This window comes from Haplochromis burtoni, unplaced genomic scaffold (genome assembly GCF_018398535.1).
Source record: "Haplochromis burtoni strain Fernald_Lab_line unplaced genomic scaffold, NCSU_Asbu1 Contig_608, whole genome shotgun sequence".
Taxonomy (NCBI): domain Eukaryota; kingdom Metazoa; phylum Chordata; class Actinopteri; order Cichliformes; family Cichlidae; genus Haplochromis; species Haplochromis burtoni.
Genome location: NW_024582969.1, coordinates 89006 through 102302, shown reverse-complemented (window position 1 = coordinate 102302; position 13297 = coordinate 89006). Strand labels below are relative to the sequence as shown.

Genomic DNA, 13297 nt, shown 5'->3' with positions numbered 1-13297 from the left:
CTTAAGCCCGGTGTCGGAGGGGGGGTTACTGGGCTTAAGCCCGCGTCAGACTGTAATTTGTTTCATAGTTAGATGCCTGGCTGACAACTGTATAAAACAAAAACTACACACAATATTCGAAGCACATAGCGCATAGTCGTAAATTCCCCCTAATTTTGGTATGATCCGAGCTCGGACACTAGCCGACTGAGCACAGCATTTAGGCAGGTGAGGGGAAGAAGCTGCTGCGTGCGAATTTGCTGTAGGAGAATTGCAGACAGAGGAGAGCTTAAGTTTGACCAGGTACCAAAGCAAATCATTCGTACTGTACAAATAATGTAAATATGACGGTGTATCACAAAATATTGATATCAAACTGATCACTTGACCCATATTACGTTTTACTTGCTCTTTGAGTGAATCAACAAATGGCGAAATGAAAAGCTGGACAACAATGCTGTTTGTTTGTTTTTAGAGAGTCTTTACGTGTGTTTATTTCATATTTTCAGTTGTTACCCTCCACGGCTAAATAAAGCACTCTAAATCGGCATAAGGGGCTTCTTTCAAAGTAAAATCTCAGGTAAATGTTATTTTATATATTATGCTTTGTATGTTGTTTAATATATTTCTTTGCAAACAAGAGGAATTTCAATAGACTTCAGTATATTTACAGTTGAAACCAGACATTTACATACACCTTAGGGGAAATAAACATAAAGCATTTTTTTTTACTGTTGAACATCAAGTAAACTTTTTTGTTTTAGATAAATAAATATTGAAATATCTTTTAAATTAATTAAACGTCAGAATAAAGAGAGAGAGAGCTGTCTATTTTTTTACCACTTTCATCAAATTTAGGAGTATATATACACTAAGTTTATTGTGTCTTTAAATAATAAGAAAACTCCAGATGATTCCATTCTGAGCTTAAGAAGCTTCTGATAGGTTAGTAGAGTCCATGAAAAATAAACATTTACTCTGATTTGATGTTTTACAATTTAAAAAGTGATTGTGTTTATATCTGAAGAGTTTGTAAATATCTGGTTTCAACTGTGTATTTGATGATGGTGGTGTTTGTCTTGATTGTCAGCACAGAGAGGGAGATGGAGAGGAGAATGAGGACAGAAGAGAAATGGAACAAGAGCCAGGTGAGACAGACATGTTAGTCAAATGGTTGTTTGCCAAAATTCATTAGAACATGTATCTAGTACCTAGTGTATCTTTTTGGAATACTTGAATAATATTGACCCTGAAAGTGTCATTGATAGGTTCGTAAAACTCAAGCCTCGAAGATACAGTCTCATGTTACCACAATAAAGAGGTGTTGTCAGTGTAGTGCAGGTCTATGATGATTTTCAGTGCTACTATCATCTAGTTTTGATTCTGGTTCTGTCTTGGTTAAGTCCTGAAGTAGTCCTGATTTTGAACTGTTGTAGTCCTGTTTTAATTCCAGGTCAGTTCTGGATCTTGAATTGGGGTTTAGCAACTCCACAGCAACTCCACCCCCCAGCCTCCCACCCCCCTTCCAATCCCACATGCATACCACCCTTTAGGGCTAAACTCTGGGTGTATAAAATGTCTGGCTCCGCCTCTGGTTTGACTATGCTCAGTGTCAGCGTTGCTTCTTTCCGGTCCCTCCCTCACTCTTTGAGATGCCCATGGTCAAATATCGATGATTGACCCGCAGCTGGAAGACTGAATATCGCCTCACTGTCATGACGACACTTTCTGAAAGAGAAAATGAAATTCAACAACACAGAGATAAAAGCACTATGGAAGAGGATTAGGGCCACTGCGGAAAAAGGCGGTAACATCTTTTTTTCTTCCAGAATTCTGAGAAAAAAAGTCAGAATTCTTACTTTTTCCCCAGAATTTTGGAAAAGAAAAAAAAGACATTACTGCTCTTTTCCCCAGTGGCCCTAATCCTCTTCCGTAGAGCACTGTTTCAATGTCTGAGGAAATAAATAAATAAACCTATTCACCTCTATAGTGCTGTGAAGAAGTATTATTCCCCTTTCTAATTTTCTGTCATCAAATAAAGTTAGACAAAGGTAACCCGTGTAATTTTCAAAGAATGCAAATTTTCAATTTTCATGATTTTATTTATTAAGAATAAAGCATTATCCAAAACTACCTGGAGTGAAGTAGGCTAAAAGATTTCAAAAAGCAACACAACCGCCACAATCTAAAGAAATTTAAGAACAACTGAGAAACCAAGTCACTGACATCTGTCAGTTTGGAAATGGTTAAAAAGCCATTTCTAAGGCCTGGGGACTCACAGTGAGAGCCATAATCCACCAATGGAGAAAAACTTGGTACACAGGGGATCCTTCCCAGGAGTGTCCATCCTACCAAAATTACTACAAGAGTGCATCAACGACTCCTCCAGGAGTTCACAAACAATCCCAACAGCATCTAAAGGACCTGCAGGCCTTGCTTGCAAAAAATGGCAGCCGTGGGAGTTCCAAGGAAAAAAACACTGCTGAGTAAAAAGGAGCACAAACACTCGTCTCACATTTGCCAAAAAAACATCTTCATGATCCCCAAAATTTGTCTGTGGACTGATGATACAAAAGTTGAACTTTTGGAAGGTTTGAGTTTGATTACATCTGGTGTAAAACTAACACAGCATTTCATAAAAAGCACATCATAACAACAGTCCAATTGATGGTGGTAGTGTGATGGTCTTGGGCTGCCTTGCTTCCTCGGGACTTGGATGAATTGATGAATTCTGCTCTCTACCAGAAAATCCAGAAAGAGAACGTCCGACCATCAGTTTATGCCCTGAAGTTCAAAAACACTTTGGTTATGCAGAAGGACAATGACCTGAAACACAGCAGCAAGTCCACCTCTGAATGGCTCAAACAAACAATATGAAGGTTTTGGAGTGGCTTAGACTTAAATCAGGCTGAAATGCTTTAACTTGACCTCAAATAGGCCATCCATGCTTGAAAACCCTTCAGTGTGGCTCTATTAAATTCTGCAAAGAAGAATGGTCAAAACTCTTCCATGGCCACAGTTACCTCAAACAGTTACCTCAAACTCTTGATTCCAGTTCCTGCTACCAAGGGTGGCACAACCAGTTATTAGTCTTGGGAGTCATTTTTTTCTCATAGGGCCCTTAATTAATAAAATCATCATCAAAAAATGCATTTTGTATTTGCTTGGGTTTACTTGGGTTACCTTTGTCTAATATTAAAATTGCTTTGGTCTGAAACATTTAATCATGACAACGATGCAATAAACTGAGAAATCAGGAAGGGACCAGATGTTTTTACACAGCACTGAAAGTCCAAATCAAGTCTGTAGTGAAAACTACATCTATTATCCCCTAAAATGATACTATGAGCTTATCTTAGAGAGCCGTAAAGAGACAAAAACATCTCACGAGCACACATTTTATAGTAAAATCACTCTATTTTTGGACTACCTAATATCACAAAGTAATAATGATATGAGTGTACCTCTGCATTCTGCTGCCATGATGGGAACTGATGCATTCTTTCTGAGATTACTTCCAGCTTTCCTCTTCAGGCCCATGTTTTCCAGCTCCAGCTTTCTGATATCTGCTTGCATGGCGCTGATCACCTGGATAATTCTCCTTTTGCTGTCCATGGTGCTGACCGCAGTCTTTTCCACCCTGTCTGCTTCTGTCTTGAAGGTACTCAGCCCACCTATAGACACACGTTCTATTCCCACAAATATGCTTTCATTTAAGGCTCATTACACAGCTCTCCTTTGGGTCAACAAAGATATAAGCAGCCAATCAGCAGCAGCAATCTAGTCTGTCATCAGACTGTTGGTGGTGGGGTCATCTGGGGTGAGTGCTATTTTCTTCTTAGTGACCTGATGCCTACCACTTTCCCTCCTCCTGTTAAATATTCATCTGCTCTGTCAATGTAAAGGAACAATTGGTGCTTGGGAGAGGCTTGCCTGTGGTCTAACTGTCTGTCAAGAAGATACAGTGAACCTGTTCCCCATGAACTTAGTCTACCTCTCAACATGGTGCAAATTCATATAGACTGAGGAATAAATTATTAAACTTATGGTTTACACTTTTTTTATGTCTTAACTTTAATAATTATTTTCTGCCCCAAAAGCCTGGACTGGATTATGTGGCAATAGTAGTAATAATTTATTATAACATCAAAATGGCCATCTATGCCCCTTTGCTGATGCTTTCTAAATCATTATGGCTTGCAGAGGTAGTGCAAGTGAAATCACAGAGATCTGAAAATTGCCTTCATTCATAAAAGAGTGAAAATATATGAAGTGCATTCGCAGATGACTTCTGCTTGTATCCATGAGCTTACAAATGTAAAGATTGATACAATATTTATTGTACAAATGCACCAAATGTGCAAAATTAAAAGGAAAAAATATGTTTGAGAGGGCTAGCCTGGGTTTTATGCTGCTTTGCTGCTCTCTAGTGTCCAGTAGTCCAATAGCATCATGCTTACAAAATAACCTGCATAACACTGACCTCTTTGGTAGAAACTAGTATCTCATATATCTGACCACAGCAAATAATGCTGCTTTAGATTTTCTCATAAGTCTTTTGTAAGCTGAACCCAGCGCACTTCAAGTGTAAGCAGGTGCTGCGAAACATGCCAGCTGCTGTGCATCTAACTGAAAATTACACATCATGAGGATGTTACTTCATCATGTCCTCGTGATGTGTGATATTGGAGGTAAGACTCAACAACAATGGCAGATATGAAACTGCACACAGACCTCTGCCTCAATATTAAGCTGTCTGTTTGTTTGTTTTCACACCGCACTACATAATCTAAGTTCCTCCCAGTGTGGTGTGTGAGCTGTTTGTGTGCCGATAACAACCCGACAGATAAGCCCAATGTGCTGCTGACACACTGACACCCTTCAGGTGATTGTGTAAGTGAAGACTGAGTGCAACACAGCTGTGTCACAACATGGGTTGTGTTTTAACTCTTGGTTGTATACAGAAGGAAAAATCATTTAAAAAAAAGAATATTTACTATACATTCCCAAATGTCCAGCAGGTGGTGTGCACTCTAATTTTTGTGACACAAAACTGGGGCTAATGTTGTGAAGCTTCATGTGCAAGCACATGATATCCTCCATCAGCAGCAGGGTAAGCCCAGAGCCCTCTAATAGTAAGAGTCACAGAGGCAGAGAGGGTTCAGAATGCAGCAAATGCATTGATCTGCAGTAGTTTTTATACCACAGTAAAGTGCATGTGGTTAAGTCTTTGTGTGCTCCTCTACCTTTCTGACAATTCTTGAGCTTGTTAATGTGTTTTTAACATTATATGCTAACCAACAGCAGCCACAGTTTAACATTTATTGTTAGGTTTTAGTGAACTTGGGTAAACATTTCAAAATCAGTTGTTTTCTACCTGTCAGGGTTTCTTCATTGTGGCTTCAGTAATGCCACGATAAATTCATACTGCAAATAATCTTAATGGCAGAATGAGACTGACGGGTGACTTTCAATGATAGCATGAGAATAACTGTGTTTGCTTTGGAAATATTTTGGTCTCCAGAGCTTAAAATATTCAAATTCAAAACAAACATCTAGTCCAACTTTCTGTGTGACAGAGACAGGAATTTATATATCTTGCATGTGGACAACAATGCTACTCAACACTTCACATCTACACAGGGCAGATTGCATTAAAACACTCATTACTGTGTATCATGTCTCATAGAGCATGTTTTTTTTCACAGGCATTATAAGACTTTTGCTATTATAAGACACTTTAGTGGGATTAATAAATATTCATATATTTAAAACATGTTTTATCTGCTGTTGTGTGCTGTGCTGCATGGGGACGCTGCACTCACTCAGAGATAAAAGCATACGTGTACATTCATCCCACTGACGCCAAGAGGAGAAAAATAGTTTTAAAAGAACAATGACAATGACTGTAACTATGGATTAAAACATCAACATATACACAAATGCAATCATATTCAAGAACACATTTGCACATTTTTTTATCTTACAAAGTCCAGACCACTGTAAAGGGTAATGTGTAGGCCATTAAAAATTAATAAGTGTAAATCTTGGAAAAACTCAGGGAGATGAATCTCCAGGTTAGGGTGCTGTTTCACTGCAGGGAGTCTTCAGACCTGTGGTTCGTGTGCTGAGAGAGTGTTAACAGAGAGAAAAAAGCAGAAAATGTACATACTTTTTAGACGAGTCAATGCATGATGGCATGTGATGTAGTTGTTATAAATAAAATTTTAGAAATGAATTAGCTGTTGATGTTAAACAAAGTGCGACTAGTGTCGTTAGTTATGAATTCATGGATTTGTATTGACAGTTTACACTAATACTAAAATACAGGATCGGTATGACAACACACACAGAATTCAGTTCTATAAAAATGCATATATTTATTAGATTCTCTATTTAGCCTTATTTGATTATTTTTTTCAGAGCTGGTTTCCATATTTTAAATTTACCTTGTTTTTTTTTCCGGTCTGATTTGTTTCCTTTTCCTTCCTTCTGATTTTACCATCTGCTGAGATGCAACATTATACACAGTGTGACAGTCAACAGAACCATAAGCCTAAAAACAGTATTTATGAGACTGCTACAATATGCAAATATACTCTTTATTTTTAGCCATGTTTCAGAAAATAGCTAGCTGTTTCCCTGATTATTGTACAATTATTATTTTATCACTCTGAATCAATACATTTGTTAAAACAGACCAGACAACAATAAGCAATAATGTTATTTTCGCACTGACATTCACACCTATCAGTAATTTAAAATTACCAATTGACCTAACCCCATTATCTGCATGTCTTTGGACTGTGGGAGGAAGCTGGAGTGCCGGAGAGAACCCACGCAAACTCCACACAGAAAAACCCCGGCCAGGCGGTGGAATCAAACCCACCAACTTCTTGCTGAGTTCGAGTCCAGGCCTAATCGTCGCGTGCCACATTATGTTATATCACAATATAGTAATATTAATTAATATTTAATATAATATTTAGTTATTTAGTTGTGTGTGTGGGGGGGGGTATAATATATAAAACATAATTTTGAATTCATTAGGCTACTTGTTCTTGTGTTTGCTAGCTTAAGCTGGCATATCTACAAATTTATTGGTGGATAATCAATTAACATGTTTCAATGCACACGTTAAAAAAAACCCAACAACTTCACAAACTTCTGTGCAGCTAAAAACCTAGTTCCAGGAACTATTTCTGCAAAATAAAATAAAATAAAATGGTCCATTGGAGTGAACGGAGATGATGCAACTTTTACTAACCGAGGGCTCTGGGTAAGCCCAAAGGGCGACGGTATAAAGTAGAGGTAATTGATTTTTTTTTTCTTTGCAAGTGATTACAGAAGCAGAATTTAATACGTGGCTTTTGCAGCCCTTTCATCACTGCTCGTTGCTTTGCAAATTTGACACCAGAGGGTCAGGACAAATGCAGCTCCCTTCAGAATACCGCACTCATCATTTTAGCCAAGTTGCTGTTGACCTGGTGCCAGCACTACAAAACAGGACAAGTAATTTAATTTGTCACCACCGCCGACCTTGAAGCAGGGAATGTAGGCTACCAGAATCCCAATAGGGAGGCTTCAAGAAAATGTCCTGGGAGCTCGGAGAGAGAGAGAGAGTGGGTCGGACTGTTCTGCTTGAAGCATCACACCCGTTCCCTCATGTCTAAAGGAATACATTTGTCCTTCAGGTATGCATGCACAGATTAATGAAGGTCTAATTCTGTTTTAAAGGTACTGGGGCGCTGTCTCTAAGGGCAGAGGTGATCAAATTACCCATGATTTAATTTGAGGTTTAACATCAGATCTTTAAGAGTATAGCAACACAACACTTCAGTCTTTGAACTGAAGTATTCTGTGCTCTGTGTCTAGCTATTTTTGTGGCATAAAATCTGAAAAATGACAAGTATGCAGTGCTTGTCCTTCGTCAAAAATGTTCCTCCTTAAAGTGGAAAAAAAAAATACTGTAGCCAGGGAGTAAACACCATCATAGCAACAGATAACACGACTGCCAGAAAGCATACAGTCAGCAGGCAGTACCACCATAATCCAAGTCAAGATGTCCACCTGCATGAACTTAATAGCGTCATTACTTGGGAGATACATTACACTGAAGTGTCATTTCCCTGTGCAAGAGGCTCTAAATCAAGGAGGGCATGAGAAATGTAGGGTGCATCGGCTTTTATTATGTGATGCATGCCAAGTTCTCCGATGCCTCTGTCTTTCATGTTTACATACCTCACAAAGTGTTGAGGCAGTATTTCATTTGATTGGCTTAAACACATTTAAAGGGTTGTTTCAGAAGGCCTCGCAGTAAATTAAAAAAAAAAAAAAGAGGCAGAGAAACTGCTCGGTCATTGCATTTCTGTGCAGCTGTTTTGTCTCTTTGAGCTGTCGCCACAGTTACCACGATGATATGACACTGATAGGTTAGATAAATTCTCAGATCCCCAAGTGTTCTGTTACTTTATTACACATTAGTAAGGTCCCGAGGGAGAGCGCATTCCCAATCCTATCTCTCATCACCCAGAAGCAACAAATGTACTAATGACCTCTTGCAGCCGTGTGATGTGACGTGATGCGATCTGATGGTAACTGCAGCCCTATCGAGCTGACATCTTATATCACCCTGGTCAGAATTTAATATTGGTCGTAAAGTCTAAATATAAGGCTTCAGAGACTAAGTTGTTTAACATAGAGCTGCTCTAACTGTCTGGCAAAAACACACACGCAGGGGTAACAAGGCTTGAAGGTGGCGTGTTTACTGCTTGCCGAGATGTTCTGCTTTTGAGATTATTATGATGCCTGTGAAATGTTGCAGCAACTTCGACCAAGCTGTTTAAAAGAAGCTTTTAAGCAGCGTCCTCCTTTTCCAGCATGCCAGTGTTTCAAATAGAGACCTGTAGGTTTTCCAGCCATTTGGCACGGTCTTTAATGACATAGCTCATAGCCACAGTCCCATTTAGCAGCCTTCATTATGACTCACTAATCATAGGCTACATTTGTTTTTCTTTTTCTCTCTTCTCTTTCTCTCTACCTCTTTCTTTCTGAAAACTTTTAGGCCTCTACCTTCCTTTTACCATTCTGTTTATCTTCATCTTAGCGAGATGAATCCAGTAAGGACGCCAGAGCTGCTACTGGAGAAAGTGTTTGTTGACTTTTCAGCACAGACTGGTGCTCTGTAGGGGAGCAGTCTGTTATTTATGGCTCAGGGCCTCATGTGATTGGCTGAAGAGAGACGTAATTATGTCTGGCGCTTTTTAGAATTGCAATAGGTGCCGTGTTGAGTTCACTGGTTGCTAGGTTACTAAGTGAAAGGTTTTGTACTGTATAGAAAAATTTCTTTTTCATATAGCCTTTGCTTGCTGGTCAGTGACTGTTCTTACCCTCGGCCCATTGATGCAATTCTTACTGAGTAACTCATTGTGGCTAATTGTAGATGTGCCCAGATAGTGTGTGGATGTTATCTGTGTCCTGTTAGGGATTAATTCAGAATTTTGTACAAAACAAGGTGAGCAAATGTTATTCCTTCATCAGTTACCTTTGAACTATTTTGAACAAGAGGAATGGAAACAGCAGCCAAAGCCAGTTTCAGTTCTAAAGATGCCTGACTGGTATTTTAAGACGGGCTTGAAATGAAGAGAAAATATTTGGTGTGCAGTCGTTGTCAGGGTGAAAGTACTTTTGAGCTGATAGGAAGTAACACAAATATTCAGCAATGAAGGTATGCAGAAGACCATCTCTGAATGCACAAAATGGACTACAGCAGCAGAAGACCACATCGATTACTGCTTCTGTCAGCTAAGAACAGGAAACTGAGGCTATAACTTGCTCACCAAAACTGAACAAAAAAAGATTGGAGAAATGTTGGTGTGTGAGAGCTTGTTTTTTTCTGTTATCAGAATTTGGTTTGGTTTGGTAGTGACATTTCATCCTTCACATAGATAGTGTTAGTAGGAAAGGAAGTTTTAAATAGCTGCAATGATGTCCAGTGAATTGCTTACATGCAGAGGTGAGAAATATGAGATAAACAAGTCTCAACGACTGCTTTAATAGCCGGTGAGGAGACCGACTCAGAGTCAGACACAAGCAGAAATGATTGGATATTACTTTCAAAATTATAGTATTCAACTCCAGTGAGGGAAGATTAATTCAATTAACAGTTGTCCATAACACAAGAGACGTGCATAATTATCTTCATAAAAACAGTCAGTGATGGGGCCTTTATCTCCTCATTATGTAGGGGTGGTCAGACGGGAACCTTGAATAGGCTGATGGGATTATGTCAGCTTGAATTGGTCTCTGTTGAGGTTATTACACATGCATGCAGTGAAACGGAAGCCAAGTGTTTGTCTGCTCACTATAGGTGGTGGGAACTGAAGACGATACTTGAGCACACCACCATACATAATCCTATTGTGTGCTCCATACCATGGCTTATGTGATCACTGTCTTCAAGAATACATGTGTAGTTATATAAACACAGAGATGCGAAAGCAGTTGGGGCTCAGTGAGTAATCCTCGTCTAATCCATTTATTTTAAATACATGGGCTGTCATGGTTATTAAGTAGTGATGTGTCTATCATTTTCGTGTGTGCACATAGTTGCAACACTGCCTTCGACGTATCTCACACCCCGGTTCCAAAGCAAAAGCTTTGAATGCCAGTGCAAATTTGCATTTCTTTCAGTCATGGGTTTATTTAGTCCACACAAATTGGAAAATACTTATGAACTGAAAAAGAAAATGTTTTCCTGGGTCTCACCAGAGTTGAAGCCAAGTATCTTCCCCTTTTCTCTCTGTCACATGAATATCAGCCAGATCACGATAGGGGGGAACAAAAACACTTCCAGGCCTGCAGCATCTAGTTATCTACTTTCTGTGTAGGCTGGAGTTATTAAAGATTGCATGACACAGTGTCTGGACCCGGCTGAGTGGATAGTGTAAGTATAGACGCTGATTAGTTCTCTCTTCTCACCTAATTACTGGTGTGATCCTATTGCAAGCTGTTGTGATCATCGTGTCAAAGTCAGTTACAAAGTCAAGTTGTCCGTGTATCTAATGAAAGCAGTGTAAAGATAAGATAGTTGTAAAAGTGTCTAAACTGGCTTGTTAAATAAACTTTGAGTTGGAGTAATTCAAGTAGGTGGTTTGTTAAAATATTTACGCAGTTCTGTCTGTGATGCTTTATGATGTTCAGATCTAGACAGCCATTTAAATGGCACATCTGTATAACAAATTTTGACTGTCACCCCTTCGCTTCTTTCTCTCTCTCTCTCTCTCTCTCTCTCACTCTTTCCAGCTCCTTAGTTTAGTTAGGTATGCAGTAGTGCCACTTGCAGACGGCAGTGTCCTGGTAGCCCTAAAAAGGGAAGGAGTCTCACTCTTACTCCTGGCAGCTCGCGGAGGAGCGAAGGCTAAATTAGGCCTGGTTTCATTGACTTCCAGTCCACCGACTCACAGCAGCCCTTCAGCCCATAGGAGGGGAGGCCCAGTGGTGATCAGTGCTTCTGATCCTTCCTCAGAGCTTTCCCTGACACTGTCTGGGTAACTGAAGTCAGATAGAGAAGTGAGAAATCTGAATACAACAGAAACATTCACAGTTTGTGAGGCTTTTTATTTTAACATCTCTATATCATCATATACATGTTGCTTACCAACCATGTAGTAACGGCCTAAAATGACCCTTTTTTGATTTTATAAACCTTTATGCCTTATAAAAGCATCTTATCCTCTTAATTTCACAATATTAAGGTTTTGTTTAGAGCCATAAAAGTTGAAGTTCAATATATTATGACTAAATCATGTTGCAAAGCAACCACCTAGCAATGGATTTTAAGGACCTATTTTTAGCGTATAAACAACATCAACCGCCCATGTTTTGTTTTTTTTCTCTCTGTGTCATTAAGTGTTACTGGGACATGGGCACGTACCAGTTATTACTGTGTACGTTCTTCTGATTATTTTTGTAAGAATTACTTTGAGAGTCATAGGATGTATTTCAAATTTTGTCATAAGTATGATGATTGTGAACCTGAGGGTGGATAGACACACTTGTTTAATACTAGCAGGTTATCCTAAAGTCTACTAGCTGTTAGCTGGCTGTACAATTACATGTTTCAGTATGCTACAGCTGAATAATTCAGGCCTGGAAGTCTTTTCATGTGAGCCATATTCAAATTGAAATTAGATTGTGAACTTTATCGAGATTCAGACTTAAAAAGTTGAACATATGAAGGTGTTTTCATTTATGGCACACAAAGCCATAAAGGATCTTTGAAATTCTTGCTAAAGAACACCATATATCACTTTTAAATGCTTTGCGGCTCTTTTTACTGTATTGAAAGAGTAGCTTCAAGCAGTGCACAAGCAACAGTAGCACTTTAAGAGTGAAGCTAGAACTGCAAATTTTGAAAAGTACTGAAATGAGACAAAGAATGGAAACTGCACTGACCTTATTTTATAGGACTACATTCTATTTATAATATATATAATTCATGTAATATTGCTAAGTTACATGCAGTCACACTCTGCTGTGAAAGATAAAGCTGTAGCTACTCACTTGTGTATTTTTGCTGATAAAATGCTTGTTGTTTGTCTCCTACCCTCCTCTGCTCTTTCTCCTGCACTGAGCTGTCCTGTGTGATTGACCGCGTCTCTTTCTCTGTGCTGGCAGTCGGAAACAGGTGCTGAGTGCTGCTGAGTGTTGCTGCGTGTGTGGGCCCCAGGGGCCTGGTTCAACATTCCACTGATAGTTTGATAGACATGGGCTTTTGGGTGGAAGAGGAAGGGCCTGCAACAACCTCGCAGAAGAGGAATCAATGGTGCTCTGTTATGATATACGTGTTTTTAAGGGGATGAGGTCATATTGTCGAGCTGAAACCCCCGTTTCCTTTTGAAGTCAGTCTCACGAACAGCCTCTTCAACACTCCACTTCCTGATTTGTAAAGTCATCTAACTTATCTCTTAGTCTGCAAACTATAATGTCTCAATCAGTTCCTTTTTTCGCACCTTTTCAAGCATTTGTACATGTCATTGCGGATATATACTGTACAATATATGTTGCACAGTGTGTTGACACGTAGTTTTGCAAATGGGCGAAAAGAGGAAGTTACAGAAAGGGGATACAGAGAGAGGCGGGGAGAATAACAAAGCGACCATATTTGGCATAAGTAGATAATGCAAGCAGAAGATGCAAATGAGATAAAGGGTGGTTGTCATGGAGACTTGATGTTGCGCAGTGATGGTTCGCTGTAAACCTGACCACATTTGTGGTATAGCCGTTGCCAAGCAGAAGGTGCTATTATGAGAGTGAG

The 13297-nt window shown here is 39.3% G+C and overlaps 1 long non-coding RNA gene across 1 annotated transcript; it reads right to left on the bottom strand.

The window, feature by feature from the left end:
* Positions 1-1525: 1525 nt before the first annotated feature.
* Positions 1526-13238, bottom strand: LOC121812474. The gene is made up of 3 exons (XR_006053074.1): positions 6429-13238; positions 3444-6106; positions 1526-1707 (listed from the first exon to the last, which is right to left on the bottom strand). It is a non-coding gene; the product is annotated as an uncharacterized LOC121812474 (long non-coding RNA).
* Positions 13239-13297: the final 59 nt, after the last annotated feature.